Genomic DNA, 17,495 nt, shown 5'->3' on the forward strand with positions numbered 1-17,495 from the left:
AGCTCTATCTTCCGTGATGTGAGTCATTTTCAACATTAGCTTTGTGCTCACATGTCGCTCCCTACTCTCCAATATTCAAGTCTGTGTTTGTTCCAGACTGTAGATGGTAAGAAAAAAAAAAAAGCCTGTTGGTTTTCATTCTAAAAACATGTTCTATACTCCCTCTCGGGAGTGGAACTAACTCCACAGGAATTTGGAGAAATTCCCACAGTGCTAGCTCACTATACAGAGTTTCCCTGGCAGGGAAGTCATTTGTTCCCTCATTTTGAGAAAGTGTACTGATAATAAAATTAGTTCAGGTCAACACACACGTACTGAATGTTTACAATGTGAAAATCACTTTTTATGTATCTTCTTCTTCTTCTTCTTCTTCTTCTTAATTAATTAATTAATTTGAGACAGAGAGAGAGCAGGGGTGGGAGCAGAGAAAGAGGGAGAGAGAGAATCCCAAGCAGGCTCTGTGCTGACAGCACAGAGCCCGACTCAGGACTCAAACCCACCAACCATGAGATCATGACCTGAGCCAAAATCAAGAGCCAGACGCTTAACCCACTGAGCCACCCAGGCGCCCCATCATGTATCATTGTTTTAAAGTAAGATTTATTTTAGAGCAGTTCCAGATTTCAGAAAAATTGCAAAGATCATAGTATTCGCATATATCCTACACCCAGTCTTCCCTATTATTAGCATATTGCATTAGTATATTTGTTACAATTAATGTAATAATGTATCAATGATAATATATCAATGATTCATCAACCCATACATTGTTACTAAGTAACATTCATGCTTTATTCATATTTCCTTAGTTTTTACCTAATGCCCTTTTTCTGTTCTGAGATCCCATCCCAAATACTTTCAATTATCGCATATTGTTGGGCTCTTTTATTTGGCCCCTTGTTCTTTGACATGCTCTTTCATTGTGTGTGTGTGTGTGTGTGTGTGTGTGTGTGTGTGTGTGTGTGTTGAAGTATTTCCTTACTTCCTTAATTTCTGGATCTACAACCTATTCCAGATTCATCTTGTACATTTCATACCCCAGTCCTAGAACCAGCCATTTCACTAAGGAACCCTGATTGCTTTTATTGGAGAATGGTAATAGAAATTAGGATCTGGGGCACCTGGGGGGCTCAGTTGGTTAAGCATCCAACTTCAGCTCAGGTCATGATCTCAGTGTTCATGAGTTCAAGCCCCAAGTGGACTCTGTGCTGACAGCTCAGATCCTGGAACCTGCTTCAGATTTGTGTCTTCTTCTCTCTCTGCCCCTCCTCCACCTGCACTCTGTGTGTGTGTGTGTGTGTGTGTGTGTGTGTGTGTGTCTCTCTCTCTCTCAAAAATAAATAAGCATTAAAATTTTTTTTTAAGTAATCGGGATCTGGATGATGGATAAGCTCATTGTTATTGGAATGTCTTTGCTTCTCAGCTGAAAGAGAAAGGGACTATATGTGCAAATACTAAACCCTGTATTTACACGTATGTATGAATATGTCTATATGTAACTATTCGTATCTGTATTAAGCTAAACATGAGTTCATACAGATATCTCCAGTCCATTAGTACATGGATCATTCTAGTCTCCTCTCCTTGCTCCAGCAATGAGTTACTGGACTCCTACCATCACCATCCCTTTATTTGATTGTTCGGTTTCAGTATGCGTATATAACAGTATCCAATTGTTGTTAATATGTACCCCTGTGGCAGGCAACTTTATCAACTAGTTTGTTCTGGATGGCCATGGTCCTGGTATCATTCAATGATTCTGTTCCTGAGGAAGAAGGGGAGAATCAATAAGGGAACACAGTTACTGGTCTCCACTATACAATGCATTGAAGTGACTGGTCACAAAGGAGAAAAATACAGTGGCCTTGTTTTGAATTTTCGTTGAGTTTCCATGAGAAAGTCAGTTGTTTTCTTCCTCAGACACAACCTTTTGACACAATGCTTGTTTCTTTCTTGTGCTATAGCACCAGTTCCAGCTTCTTTCAGCTTCCACAGCCACCAGCCATCACTAACAGGAGTCAGGGGAGCAACCCCATTGAGCACATTATAAACTGAGAGGTGGGAGGGCACAGCAGGTCAATGAGGTGGTGAGGGATGGCTACATGGAACCATTGGCCAGTTCTTGGGGAGCTGAAGTGAGCAGAGATTGCAAATGGGCGCTGACTGATCTAAGATATGAGTACAACACGGAGAAAGAAACATGGATGATGGGATGGGCTTTGCCGAATGACCATTAGTGAGGCCCCATCCACAACTTTGGTCAGCGCCCCTTCAGCAATATACTATCAAATCGGTTGTCAATGTGCCGTTTTCACTCAGTGGCAGTTGGCAATTCTAAAAACAAACCTTCCATACCCACCCTCCAAACCTGACCTGATAATCGTAGGGTGTGTTATGCCAATGCATGGGAAAGAGCAAGCAACTCTACGTAGGGGAAATCTCACGTCTTGCCCATCATATGAGAACACGCAGAGATTAAGATTCTTGAAAAAAAGAAAATGACACAAGTCGCAAAGGGGGTCTTGGAAAGTCACTCTTTTGGGTTTGAATCCTAGCCCTGCCGCTCAACAGCTATGCAACCCTGAGTAAATCGTTTGCTGTCCTTTATATTAAATTGATATTAAAATACTAAACCATTAAAGATAATTCGTTAAAACAATATAGAAATGATGTATTTTATTAATATTTAAAATGATATGCAACAAAACCAGTAGAATTTTCCAGCACAAAGAGAACACATTAATGTGTGCAAATCTACAGATACTTCAGGTAGCCAAGGGATCCCAGGATGGAATGCAAAGTGTACCAAAACTATCTATATCACAATTGTTGAAACAAGTCCACGGCGGTGAGGCGGGTGAGGTCAGGGGAAACAGTGTTAACCTAAGTGACTTTGGAAATGTGTGGAGTGTGGCAAACTACAGGCAAAAGAGAGTGTTTGTTGGCGCTGCTCAAGCTGGGAGTGGAATGTGAAACTTCTTGTTAGCTTCCTAAAAATAGCGGGGGTGGGGGTGCCCTTCTCCTCACTTTTTTTCTTTCCTACTGGGAAAGATAGGACTCGATGCCGGGGTGGACAGTCATCTTGGACATGAGGCGGAAGACAGGGACAAGAAAATAGAAGAAGACTATCTTTTTCTCACAATTGTGGAGCCACCACACCAGCTGAGTTTCCGTAGAATGAAAGAGAAACTTCCCCCTTGGTTAACTCAATCTTAATTTGAATTTCCTGTCACAGGTAAATCTAATCCCAACTAATACAGGTTTTACTTGTACCTTTTTCTCACTGCTTTTTATCTCCCCACCAATTCCTGGATCGCTTAAAAAAAAAAAAAGAAAGAAAAAGAGAGATCGCATACCTTTTCATGATATAACTCCCTTGCAAGAACTTTCTGAGTTCTTTAGCACCTAATTCCAGTCAATGAAAGGGTTGCATTAAGTGGACTCTTGTCCACAAAAAGATTATGCCCTTGCATGGAATACTAATTGATCAGGAGCGTTATTTGTATTAACTCATCATCCTCACAAAGGAGTTATTTAAATGGCCAAACAGTATATACTGAGCTTTAGTTTTGTTTACATCGAAAGTACATACTTACTGAATTTGGGGAGAGACACAAAGAAGTATAACCTTTAAAAATGGAAAGGTTAGGTACTGACAGTCTCAGATCTCTCTCTGTCCCCTCCCTGCTGGACTTTTGATATACCACTGGATCTGGGAATTGTAAGTCTGTCCAAAGAATAACAGAGCAGGGGATGCCTGACTGGCTCATTCAGTAAAGTTGCAACTCTTGATCTTGGGGTTGTGAGTTCAAGCCCCACGTTGGGTGTAGAGATTATTAAAAAAAAAAAAAAATAGGAGTGCCTGGCTGGCTCAGTCAGTTGAGGGACTGACTCTTGTTTTCTGCTCAGGTCATGATCTCAGTGTCTTGGGATCGAGGGCCACCTCGGGCTCTGTGCTGAGCATGAAGCTGCTTGAGAGTCTCTCTCTCTCCTTCTGCCCTGCTCCCCACATGCACATGCTCTCTCTCTCTTTCTCTTGCTCTCTCTCTAAAATTAAAAATAATTATTTTTTATTTATTTTTTAAGTTCTTAAAATCTATTTATTTTGAGAGAGAGAGAGATAGAGCACACAAGAAGGGAGGGGCAGAGAGGGAGAGAGAGAAAGAATGCCAAGCAGCCTTCATGCTCAGCACAGAACCCCACGTGGGGCTCCAATCCACGAACCATGAGGTCGTAACCTGAGCCTAAGTCGAGAGCCCGTCACTTGACCAACTTAGCCACCCAGGCGCGCCCCAAAATAAAAAATAGAAACAATAAAAAACCAGAATCTTAAAAAAAGAAAGACTGCTAGAACGAAAAGGAAGATGGAGGTTAATAGTTGCTAGGTGTCCTATTCAAGATGGTTACCTAGCAACAGTTGGAGCCAGTCGCTACAAGGAGTCATGCCAGTGGCTTAGAGTGGAAAAGCTTACTTGGGCCACATATTTGCTCCACTGAACATCTTGTCTGCATGGTTTTCAAAATAAGAATCCGCTTTTGGGTTACATGGGCTGATGCATAACTGACCATCTGTGGTAGTGGTCTTATCTCACCTTCCGGCAGGGTGGACGTGCTCACTTTGTTCATAGAAAACCACTCATGGTGTGAAAAACATCAGACAGTATTTGAAGCCAAAACCAAAATCTCTTTCAAAGTTCTTAGACGCCAGGGAGAGCAGCTCTGTGAATACAAAGATTAAAGGGGGAAAAAAAAGTCCACTTTAAGAAAATTAAGTTTCCTTAAACCCACGGGATAAGTTTTAAGAGTTTAAATCAATACTAAATTCAAAAATTTGGGGTGCCTGAGTGGCTCAGTTGGTTAAGCCTCTGACTCTTGATTTCAGCTCAGGTCACGATCTCACGGTTCATGGGATCAAACCCCACGTTGGGCTCAGTGCTGACAGTGTGGAACCTGCTTGGGATTCTCCCCTTCTCCCTCTGTCTCTGCCCCTCCCCTCCTCTCTCTCTCTCAAAATACATAAACATTTCAAAAAATTATTTTTGCTTAACTATCATTCTAAGAACACTCTAACCCAGCCTCTCAAGTTGTCATCTGTTTATGACCAGTTCTAGAAAACTAAGACAAATACCTATAAAAAGAGAAATGCAGGATGTATTATAGGGCTTATGGTATTTGATATCTATATTCTATCATTAAGCTTCGCCTTTATTTCCTTTGTGTTAAGCCAAGCCCCTCTCCTTGTTTATACATATTTTCTGTCTATATTTCAAAATTGTGAAAATATTTCATCCGTATGATTACTTTGTAAAGTCTTTGGAGCTCTAATCTCGCAAAAGCAAAGATCCTCAATAGAGTTTAAATATACATCAGAAGGCCGCTTGGGTGGCTCAGTCGACTTGGGCTCAGGTCATGATCTCACGATTCATGGCTTCAAGCCCTGCATCGGGGCAGACCCTGCTTGGGATTGGTGCTCTCCCTCTCTCTGCCCCTTCCCCCACCTCAAAGTAAATAGATAAACATTTAAAATAAATAAATAAATAAATAAATAAACAAACATCACACATGCTATATGGGTTAGAAATGAAATGTCTATTAAAAATAAAATTCACAAGGACTTAGATATTTGTATGCCAAGGTTTATAACAGCATTATTCCCAATAACCAAAAGGTGGGAAGACCCAAGTGTCCGTGAACAGATGAATGGATAAACAAAATGTCACATACATATATAAAATAGGGCCGCCTGGGTGGCTCAGTCTGTTAGGTGTCCACTTGTTGGTTTTGGCTCAAATCATGATCTTACAGTTTGTGGGATCGAGCCCCACATTTGGCTCCGTGCTGACAGCACAGAGCCTGCTTGGGAGTCTCTCTCTCCTTCTCTCTCTGTCCCTCTCCCGCTCGCAGTCTCTCTCTCAAAATAAATAAACTTAAAAAAAATAGAATAATATTCAGCCCTAAAAAGGAATGAAATTCTGATGTGTGCTCCAACATGGACGAATCTTGAAGACATTATAGTGATTGAAACAAGCCAAATACAAAAGGACATATATTATTGATTTTACTTTATATGAAATACCTAGAGTAGTCAAATCTGTAGAAACAGAAAGTGGAATGGAGGTTCCCAGGGGTTAGGGGAATGGGGAATGAGGAGTTATTGTTTAATGGGCACAGAGTTTCAGTTTTAGAAGATGAGAAAGTTCTAGAAATGGATGGTGGTGATGGTTGCACAACACTGTAAATGTAGTTAGTGCTGATCAACTGTAAAGCTAAAAAGGGTTAAATAGTAAATTTCAGTTATGTATATTTTACCACAATAAAAAAAAAATCAAATGCATTCAGGCCAAATATGAACAATGCTCGGATGTTTCCTTGTGTTCCAGTGTCCTAATGGGACATAATTATAGGGGGAGAAAAATCAGCTCTGGGTATCGTATAATGTGCATCCGTGTACAGAATAATGAACCATCTTATCAAAAGAGCAAAATCCTGCCTTGATTCTTGCTACAAATTCTAACATCGGTTGAACCAGATCTTTTTTTTTTTTTTTAAGTGAAAGAATGATTGTTTTGAAGGAAGAAGGGGCTGGCAATGTGTGTTCTAACAAATATCCATTGTGTTGTTTCTTGCTGGCCTTTTTCCTTCTACGGCCAGACATTTCTTAAATGTGTGTATCCTGAAGAATTAAATAAAATACATTCAAAAGTGAGCAAGACTTGAAATTATATTTCGTTATTGCTTCCCCTAAGCAGAACTTTCATAAACCGTACGTGGCTTTTACAACTGAACCTGTTCAGAAGTGTGGGCACAATATTGGATTTTGCTTGTTTTCTCATCTGTGCCCTAAACTGAGTCTGGCGGTAACTGTTACCCAGAGACACTGCTATTTTAATTATAGTGTCGTGGGTTAATCATGATTGACCGCAAGTGAAGACCAAATTAGACTTTAAAAAAAAATTTTTTTTTGATGTTTATTTATCTTTGAGAAAGAGAGAGACAAACAGAACGCAAGCGGGGAAGGGCAGAGAGAGAGAGGGAGACACAGAATCCGCAGCAGGCTCCAGGCTCCGAGCTGTCAACACAGAGCCCGACCCGGGGCTCGAACTCACAGACCGTGAGATCATGACCTGAGCCAAGTCAGACAGACGCCCAAACGACTGAGCCACCCAGGTGCCCCCAAGACCAAATTAGACTTTTAGGCTCTTCCGAATCGCAAACTTACAATGTGTATTTTTAATAAACAAGGCTAATTTCATTTAAAAGCATGATTTTTAGGGGTGCCTGGGTGGCTCCGTTGGTTAAGCGTCCGGCTTTGGCCCAGGTCATGATCTCGCCGTTCGTGAGTTCAAGCCCCGAGTCAGGGTCTGTGCTGGCAGCTCAGAGCCTGGAGCCTGTTTTGGATCCTGTGTCTCCTGCTCTCTCTGCCCCTCCCCAGCTCATGCTCACACTCTGTCTCTGTCAAAAATAAACAAACTTAAAAAATTTTTTTTAAAGCATGATTTTTATTTTTTGTTATACATCAGTATACGTATTGGTGTGTCAGTAATGAAGTGCATCTGTTACAGAAAATCAGGAAATACATGTAGGCCTAATAAATACTAGGGACCCGTAGGGTGCAAAGGTCGCATGGAATTCTATCAAAGAAGCCTGGCAGACTGGCATGTCACCTCTGTGCTGTGCAGATTCTGTTCCCTTTGCTGCACCCCATGTCCTTACAGGTGCACCCCCCCCAGCCTTCTCTGGGCTGCTTTATTCTCCTAGGGGCCACTCTTGTACTGTGTCACCCAGATTTCCTGCCTTCTGGGTGTGTACGGCCAATGGAAGGACTGGCCAACCCCGCATGTCCAGTGTCCCAAAGAAGTAATTACTTCCCTGCGGAAATACGGTGTCTTATTTGGGGTTCTTTCAAAAGCAGATCTTCAAACAAGGACTTGAATGCAAGTAGTTTATTTGGGAGGTGATCCCAAGAAACAGGGACATAGAAGTGAGAGAGAGAAACATGGAAGAGAAGAAAACAAACAACAGTGTATTATCAAGTCAGTCACTCTCCCGGACAACCAAGGTTTAATCTTTGTGTTGGAATTGGGGGTGTAGCAGGCAGGCAGACGTAAATGCCACTGGTTTGGCCACCCCAGACGATCTTCCTGTCTGTATGGGAACACAGGACATCAATATGATTGGCGTATATGTGCAAAGAGCAGAGACCCTATGTCATAGGTAGTCTCAAGGTTTTGCTGTTTGATAAGGACGCCGATGAACATAGCTTCAATGACTGGGATAAATAATCCTAGAAGTATTCAGTGTTTAAGGAGTTTTACCAACACACACACATATAATATATATACACACACCTGTGGAGAAAAACACTTTGTTTGAACAGAGCAACTATGTGCAACTTGCCATGGTCTTTCCAATCTTGATCTATATACATATGGTTTTTAAACTGTTGTGGTCAACATGTTGAATATTTCATGAGTGACCTCAGACAGACCATTTCAGTTCCTCTTGTCTGGTTTTTACCAGCAGATGGAGAGAATTTCTTCTATTGCACAGGGCTATTGTAAAGAATAAATGAGGCAGTGTAACATAAAGCCAATTTGTAAACTCCACAATGTGTAAAATTATGAGGCATAATACTCACACATGATTGCTTCTTACATGCTTTTTTCTATATCAGTTCTAATGGTCACATATGATTCTAACTGCTTCTTGGCCATCATAAATAAAGTTGATTATAAACATCTCTGCATGATTAGCATTTTTTCCCTTCTGAAGTATTTCCTTAGGATGAATTCCTGGAAGTGGAATAACTGGGTCCAAATAGTTGGAACATTCTTCTTTAGATGATATACATTTTCTTAGTCCAAAAAAAACCGCAAAACCAAAAAAACAAAAAACCACTTCAAAACCAAAAAATGAGTTAATTATGATGCACCACAGTTCAGATGAATTAAAAACTAAATTTAATCCTGGTGGTGATAACAACTGAGCGCATATAAAACCATCTCATCATAATTTTCAAATCAATTTTCTCCAATCCTGGAAGATGTCTTCCAAAGGCTAAAAAATCCTCTTTTTGGAATGTGGCAGGATAGCGTATGAAATTCAAGGACCGTGACCTGGTAACATTCTTTTCCAGTTTTAGCAACCTCTGTTTACAAGAGACCCAGTTTTTGAAGGATAAATTTCTTCCTATCCAGGGCTTCAGGCACCTTTTTGTTCAGTTGATTTAGATACAGAGCAAAGTAATTCTGGTAAAGAGTGATTTAGTACACAGATTCTAGGTTACAGTTGGGGAGATGAATTCTGTGTTGCATGTATATAAAATATGAAAATATATTCTTCATGATCTGTTCCAATTTTCTGGAAGTATTATCTTAATATTTATAAAGTATATGCAGATTCCTAGACTCCTGAACTATAAATTCTCTTACCAGCTATTATCTGCTACCATTTGTGGAGGCTTAAACGCTCAGATTGGCAAGAGTTCTCTCTGCCTAAAAGATTCTTTTTGGAATTGAAATGTTGCTTTCCTCTGGGCCATTTCTTTAGGGACGCCTGCAAGAATCAAAGAGAAATATCTGACCAAACTCATACGGTTCAGCAAAAACTTTCCCTATGTTTCAGGGGAATACTTACATCATTAATCAAGGGACCAATGTGACTGATCATTAAATGATTAGCTCTACAATCATTTTGTTTCTCCAGATACTTTTGAAAAATGCCTTGAGAGGGAGTTGAGAAGAGGTATGATAGAAAACTACTGGCTAAGAGGTAGATTTGATTTATCGAGTCAGCTTTGCCACTAACTAGCTATCTAACCGGATCTAAGTTACTTCACCTACTTGAGCTTTAATTTCTTCAACTACAAGGTTGAATCGAACAAACATTCTGTGATGCTGTATGGAGCCCAGGCCTTTCTCCCCAGCCCCGCTCAGGACGTAGTAATCTTCTGAATCTTCTGGGGGCCAAGTAACTAAGAAAAGTCTTCCAAATGTATCATTGCTGTTGCATTGCATTTGTGTGGGTGTCGCTGTCCGTGGAGGGGTGGGTGAGAAGAGAGATCTCCATGTCTCTGCATACCAGGGGCTGAACAACAGGTTGAAAAAACAAAAAAAAAAAACCCACTGTGCTCTGCTGTGTTTGGGCAAACAGGAATCAGGCCACCTTGACCTCGTGGTCCCACAGAGACTTCCAGGAAGCCTGCAAAGTCCGTCCAGTGCTGCTGAGACAGCATGTTTGGCGTAGCCGAGAGGAAGCTAGAAGGAACAGGGCAGAGAGGTAACGCCAGAAAGGGGCGAGGGTGCGGCATGTACTAAGTGCTGAATTAACATCAGCTTTGTTGTCATCATAGCACTCTGAGAAATCCCTCCATTCGCCAGTGGAATTATCTAGGGAGGGAAGGAAGGCCTGTAACTAACTTCACTTCCGGTTCATTAATACTTAAAAAAAAATTGTAATACTTCTCCTTGTTGTTAATAAGGCATTAACGTCCCTTGCAGATTCAGATTCCGGCAGTTGTTTATTTAGGTGTTCCCTCTGTGTTTCTCGGGCATTGCTGTTGAATCCCAGGCACGCAGGTGGATGAACAAGGTACGGTCGTGAACGTGGAGGGAAAGCAGGTGCCAGGGCGGCCGGGTCCGCCTGCGCTTCCTGCCCCGCGTCCCAGGCCCCGGTGGCGTCCAGCCGACCTAGCAGCTTGGCCGGCCTGCTCTGTGCGCCTCTGCACAAGCCGCTCACAGCCACGCTCTCATCCATCCCTGAAACCTCTCTGCCCCTGCCTGCTGGTGTAGGTGTACGGCCCTCTGCTTCTCCCCACGGCCCTGCGGGCCCGCGAGGACCGCTTGCCCCCTTCCAGTTGCCCCTCCCCGGCTCTCTGCCCAGAAGGTTCTTGCCTTGCTCGCTGGCCTAGTAAACGCGTCCACCTGCCACCCTTCGAGACTCAGCTAGAATGTCTCTTCTAGGTACTGTATTGCTTCCTCCTTTGAGTCACCTCCACCCAAGAAAATACTATACACACAGGACGCTGGGAGTTTCTTGGGGTCATTATTATTATTTTGATTTTTATATTTTGAGCATAATACCAGGCAAATGGGTGCTCAGGAAATGCTGAATACGTATTGAGACCTGCGTTTCAATAATCTCAGCTCCGATTCCTGTTTAGAACAAGATGGGGGGAGGGGTTTAAATGACACAAACGTTTCTTGAATAAAAAAAACAGGTTTGTAAACTGACATGGGGGGATTTATATTAAACCATGTTTGCAGGGGTGCCTGGGTGGTGCAGTGGGTTAAGCGTCCGACTCTTGATTTTGGCTCAGGTCATGATCTCACGGTTTGTGAGTTTGAGCCCCAGGTCGGGGCTCTGCGCTGACAGTGTGGAGCCTGCTTGGAATTCTCTCTCCCTCTCTCTCTCTGCCCCTCCCCGACTTGGGCTCACTCTCTCTCACACAGAAAATAAATAAACTTTAAAAATAACTAGAGCCTGTTTGTAAAATGGGACCAGATGACCTAGAATCCCTTACAGTTTCAAAGATCTCCTCTAAGAGGAAATTCCCTCGACTCCCCGCCCCCAACACCCCACCCCATGAATTTCTTTTGTACTTTCTATCAACCATGAATCTATTTAGGTTAACAAGTTACTCTTTTAAAGTCTTTATTACCTGCTAGGAAGGCTGAGCCATGTTTACCCCTTTGCCCACATTTCTCTAAATCAAATTCCTCCTACAGAGAGCTATGTTCTGGGGATGGTGAGTGGCGGACAAGCACATTTTGAAGGGGAAGGCTCTTTCCTGGCATCTGAATCACATCCCTAATGCTAATTAGTGCTCCTGAGCTGTAAACCACTCTTGGCCCAAATTCCTGGCCCGTGCAAAGCCAGTCTCTGTAGTGTAGAGAGCCTGGGCATCCTTGCCAGACAAAGCTAGTTTTAAATCCTGGCTGTCACTTGCTGGCTGTCTGACTTTGGGTAAGTTGTCTAACTTAGCAGAGCTTCTATTTTCTCGCCCGTAAAATGGTGATAACAACAGTAAAAGCCCCATAAATTGCTAAGAGCGTTAAATGAAATGATGCGGCTAAGGTTGTCGTATAGCACAGAAGTGGTAATTACTGTATTTTTGCATGACTCTGGGCTCCCTAGCCTTCCCAGGAGTGGGTGTGGATCGGTTGGTTATTGAGTCTTGCTCTGAATTGGGGATGGTGGGGGCCGGGGGGGGTGGTTTTGGTCATGGGACAGGAGGCCTGGGGGATACTCAGGTATGGCACAACGTGGAACCCTGAGGTTCATCTGCTGGGGCTGCCGCATTCCCAAAGATCCGGGACAACCATAATCCACAGCCTGTGTGAGGGGGTGCCGGCTGATTAGATTCGGGGGTCTACTCCCTTTTCCGGTTAAAGCGGATAAATCTTTCCCAATTCTAGCTCTCTGAACTAGGGAAGGCCACTGCATTTTCTAGAGCTGTAAAACACACAGAAACTTTTCTTTTCGACATGAAATCAAATACCAGAATCAGTTTTGCATCTGTAAATAACCTTTCTCCCTTTTGGAAGTGGAGCCCATGGAGGATTATCTCTCAATTTATCTCTCAAAGTAGGTTAATTCTGAGCAGCTACTCCTGAGCCCCGTCTCATACATGTCGAGTGACGATCTGTGAGATGGGCATGGAGAAACTACGTTAAATCACGTCCTCCACGTAATCCCGATGCACCCCGAACGCTTGCTTCTTCCAGTGTGCAACCTGGGGAGCCGTTATCGGCATCACCTAGGAGCTTAGAAGAAAAGCAGAACTTCAGGCCTTGCCCCAGACCTAACGAGTCTGCATTTAAAAACAAACATACAAACAAACAAACAAAAAACTGTGCTAAAATACACACAGCACAAAATTTATCATCTTAACTTTTTTTTTTTTTTACCATCTTAACTATTTTTAAGGGTGCCTTTCTGTAAAGTGCCTTCACGTTGTTATGCAAGCAGTCTCCAGAACTCTTTCCCTCTTTCAAACTAAAACTCTATACCTATTAAAACAAATTTCCATATTTCCCTCTGGCACAACTCAGAATCTGCATTTTGTTTTATTTTATTATTATTTTTTAATGTTTTATTTATGTTTGGGAGAGAGAGACAGGGTTCAAGCAGGGGAGGGGCAGAGAGGGGGAGACACAGAATCTGAAGCAGGCTCCACACTTCAAGCTGTCAGCACAGAGCCCGACGTGGGGCTCAGACCCATGAACTGCGAGATCATGACCTGAGCAGAAGTCAGATGTTCAACCGACTGAGCCACCCAGGTGCCCCAGCAGAACCTGCATTTTAACAAGATCTCCAGGTGGCGCTCTCTCTAAATAAATAAACATTAAAAAAAAAAAAAAGATCTCAGGGCACCTGGGCATCTGACTTAGGCTCAGGTCATGATCTCAAGGTTCGTGGATTCAAGCCCCTGCATTGGGCTCTGTGCTGACAGCTCAGAGCCTGGAGCCTGCTTCGAATTCTGTGTCTCCCTCTCTCTCTGCCCCTCCCCTTCTAGCGCTCTGTTTCTCTATGTCTCTCAAAGGTGAATAAATTCTAAAAAAAAAAAAAAAAAAAAATTAAGAAGAAAAGATCTCCAAGTGGTTCATATGCCTATTAAAGATTGAGAAGCACTGCCCTAAATATGAGACTGTAGGTAATAAAATCAGGAGCCGTAGAGAGTTTACTGAAGCAACCACGCCTCCTGCGTGGGCGAGGCAATGGAAAGCAGCCAGCAGAACAATGACAAATCCCTCTAGACAGTTGTGATGCGTGCTCAAGTCTGAGAACCACTGTTCTATACTAGAACCATCTGAGAACTTTAAAAATTCATGACTGAGACCTATGCCAAACCAGCTCACTCTAGTCCTTAGAGGCAGGGCCCAGGCATCTGTATTTTTTAAATCGCCCAGTGATTCTGATAACTCAGTTTCAGAGCCACTGATCTGGAGGGATGAAAGAGGTTAACAGGATAAAGTGGACTTCACGACAGTGTGCGGCCATTAGAGGGGAATAATGGCCTCAGGGAAGGCATCCTAACTGTGACTCCATTTTAGATCTGCCCAGCTACCCTGAAATGAGTGATTGCTCTGGGGAGCTAAAAAAAAAAAAAAAAAAGCTGTGTTTGTGAAAAGATATAGTTATCTTACTAGAAGCTCTAACACTTTAGATGCAAAAACCCCTCTCCCTCCCCTCCCATTGCTAGCCATTATTTCCTATCCTGGTGCTCTGTTTATTTTCTTACTGGCATTTACCACAATTAGCAATGATCGTTGAGAGTGCTTCCTCTCACTAAAGCTACGGCTCCATTGGTGCAAGAGCCAGGTTCATGGCTCCTGCTCCCCCCTCCCTCTCAGAGGCCCTTGATAAATATTTGAGTGAATGAAATACATGTACTAATCAACCCTGCTATGCCACCAAATCACTTCTCAACCCGTGGCCACAGACCAACTGAGTATAATATAGAAAGAGGGGAAGGGCACCTGGGTAGACCAGTGGATTAAGCGTCCCACTCTTGATTGTGGCTCAGGTCATGATCTTTCGGTTTGTGAGTTCAAGCCCCGCCTCGGGCTTTGTGCTGACAGTTCATAGTCTACTTGGGATCCTCTCTCCCTCTCTCTCTGCCCCTCCCCTGCTTGTGTGTGCTCTCTCTGTCTGAAACTAAATAAAAATAAAACATTTAAAAGAGAGAGGGGAGCAGTCTTCTGACTGAAAGAGCCTGCTGAACTGTCAGATTTAGGGAATGATATGGTGATGGGGGGGGGTATGGGGGTCTGCACTGAGCAGTCAAGGTCAGTGGTGGTGAGTTTCCCAGGTGGAAGAGACCCGTGCAGGTGGCAGTGCAGACTGATTCATTGGGTGAAGTTAGAATTCTTAGATGGATAATAGGGACTTAGAGCTAATGACATCTGAATATATAAATGTGACCTCGTCCGGAACGTCCCAGCTGGTGAGGCTTGGTTGACAATGCATTTATGCAGCCCTCCATGAAGAATTCTGTACTGAAACAGCATAGATTTTGGAACAGACCTGCATTCAAATCCGGCTCCCTCTCCTGACTGGCTGTTCAACCATGGAAAATTACTTATGTGCACTTTAGCTTCCTCATCTGAAAACAGGATAGCAATATTTACCCTGTAGTTTATGTACAGCACCTGGTACAGTGCCTGACACGTAGAAGTGCTCGATAAATGTTAACTCCCTGATCTGCAGTCTGGATCTCCTTACCCATTCTTTTTTTTTTTTTTTAACGTTTATTTATTTTTGAGAGAGAGACACAGAACGTGAGTGGGGGAGAAGCAGAGAGAGAGACACACACACAGAATCCAAAGCAGGACCTGTCCGCACAGAGCCCGATGTGGGGCTCGAACCCATGAACTGTGAGATCTTGACCTGAGCCGAAGTCAGACACTCAACTGACTGGGCTACCCAGGTGTCCCTCCTTACCCATTCTTTTTAAAATCCTTTTTCCTGGGGTGCCTGGGTGGCTCAGTCGGTTGAGCTTGCGACTTCGGCTCAGATTATGATCTCACGGTCTGTGAGTTCCAGCCCCGCGTTAGGCTCTGTGCTGACAGCTCAGAGCCTGGAGCCTGCTTCGGATTCCGTGTCTCCCTCTCTCTCTGACCCTCTCTCAAAAATGAATAAATGTTAAAAATAAATAAAATCCTTTCTTCCTGTAGTCATACTCTTAACCGCCTATCACTAGAACCACACGCAGTCCCTTGTAGCACTTACGTTCCGTACCATGAAATGGGGAACAAAATCGCACACTGACTTGCGGACTGTCTTCCATCATTACGTGGAGAGAGTTTTTGTATAGCAAATACAAGAAAAGTTGAAGGATTTATTTAACTTATTTCCAAGTCCAAATGGAAGTGACTTTTGGAATGAGAACCTTCTGTTATTTCTGTCCTCCAGCACTGAATTCTGTAATGAGACACATGAGCTGATACACACATTCTGGATCTCCGTAGACGCAGTGGTTCAGAAAGAGAGCAGTGGTTGCTCCTTGAATATTCTGCACCTCCCTAGCAAGCTCTCCACAAATACAGCCCATCCGTGCATTGCCGACACTGAATCCATCTGAGTTCTTATGATCTACTAAACTGACTGGAACAGGTTTTACTCTTTTATAGTCAGATTTTTAAAAATGTTTATTTAGGGGTGCCTGGGTGGCTCAGTCGGTTAAGTGGCTGACTTCAGCTCAGGTCATGATCTCGCGGTCCGTGAGTTTGAGCCCCGCGTCGGGCTCTGTGCTGACAGCTCAGAGCCTGAAGCCTGTTTTGGATTCTGTGTCTCCCTCTCTCTGACCCTCCCCTGTTCATGGTCTCTCTCTCACTGTCTCAAAAATAAATAAAACGTTAAAAAAAATTTTTTTTTAAAGTTTATTTTTGAGAGAGAGAGAGAGAGAGCGAGGGAGAGCATGAGCGGGGAGGGGCAGAGAGAAGGGGACAGAAGATCCAAAGTGGGCTCCCGCAGTGACAGCAGCGAGCCCGATGTGGGCCTTGAACTCACAAACCCTGAAATCATCACCTGAGCCAAAGTTGGACTCTCAACCGACTGGCCCACCCAGACGCCCCTTGTAATAAGAATTTTATGCGCTTTAACTTTTAACAGAATGCAAAGTAACCGTGTCATGAAAAGAGATACAGCATCTTTACATCATCATGATGTTATTTATATTAAGAAAATGGCAGAGAATGTAAATTTCTTCCCCCAGTCGAATCTCCCCTTTTCCTTCAGTAACAGATGCCAAGTTTTTGGTTGGTACATTGAAGTCCAGTTAAAAAATGGCCTTTTTTAGTCTCATTTGCAGTTGACTGTGTCAGATGACTGGGTAGTTGCCATAGAGATACAAGTAAAAGTACTGGGTGGTACTTCTGGGGGAACATCCTTATAAAGAGAGTGTTGTGTGTTTATTCGTCCTCCTCTGTTGCCAGCCTGGAACAAGGATGAGATGGCTGGAGCAGCAGTTACCTTCTTAAACTATGTGTACGAGGCCAAACCTTGGAGACCATAGAGCTGATAGCCAGAAGGACACTGAGTCCTTTACAAATTTGGGGCATCTTGCCCCAACAACCTCAAGCTGCTTACTTGTCAAACCCCTTTGCAAAAGAAAGTAGCCAACTGCTCTATGCTGAATATAAACTCTTACATTAGCTGAACCTAATTTGAACGTAAGCAAGATATAGTTAAATTATACTTCTTTCACATTTAACTCACGTGCGTGAGATTTAATCACATATAATTAATGCACTGATTCCACAATGATGAAATAAGTTGTTGTCTACTGATTGTACTGAACTGCTGACTGAATGTAGCATTTTGACTTACAGTGAAAAATAAAAAAAGGTTAAGATGCTTAACAAAGAGTACCCGATCCAAAAGTCAATTTTAGACAGCAGTCAATAGCCCTAAGCTTCTCTGGACACCAAAGATTACTCCTTAAGGAAAACATATGCAAAGAAGCACCATGATCTAGTTAAAGTAAAAGAATT

The sequence above is a fragment of the Herpailurus yagouaroundi genome, unplaced genomic scaffold (assembly GCF_014898765.1).
Source record: "Herpailurus yagouaroundi ecotype Mexico unplaced genomic scaffold, PumYag 181, whole genome shotgun sequence".
NCBI lineage: Eukaryota > Metazoa > Chordata > Mammalia > Carnivora > Felidae > Herpailurus > Herpailurus yagouaroundi.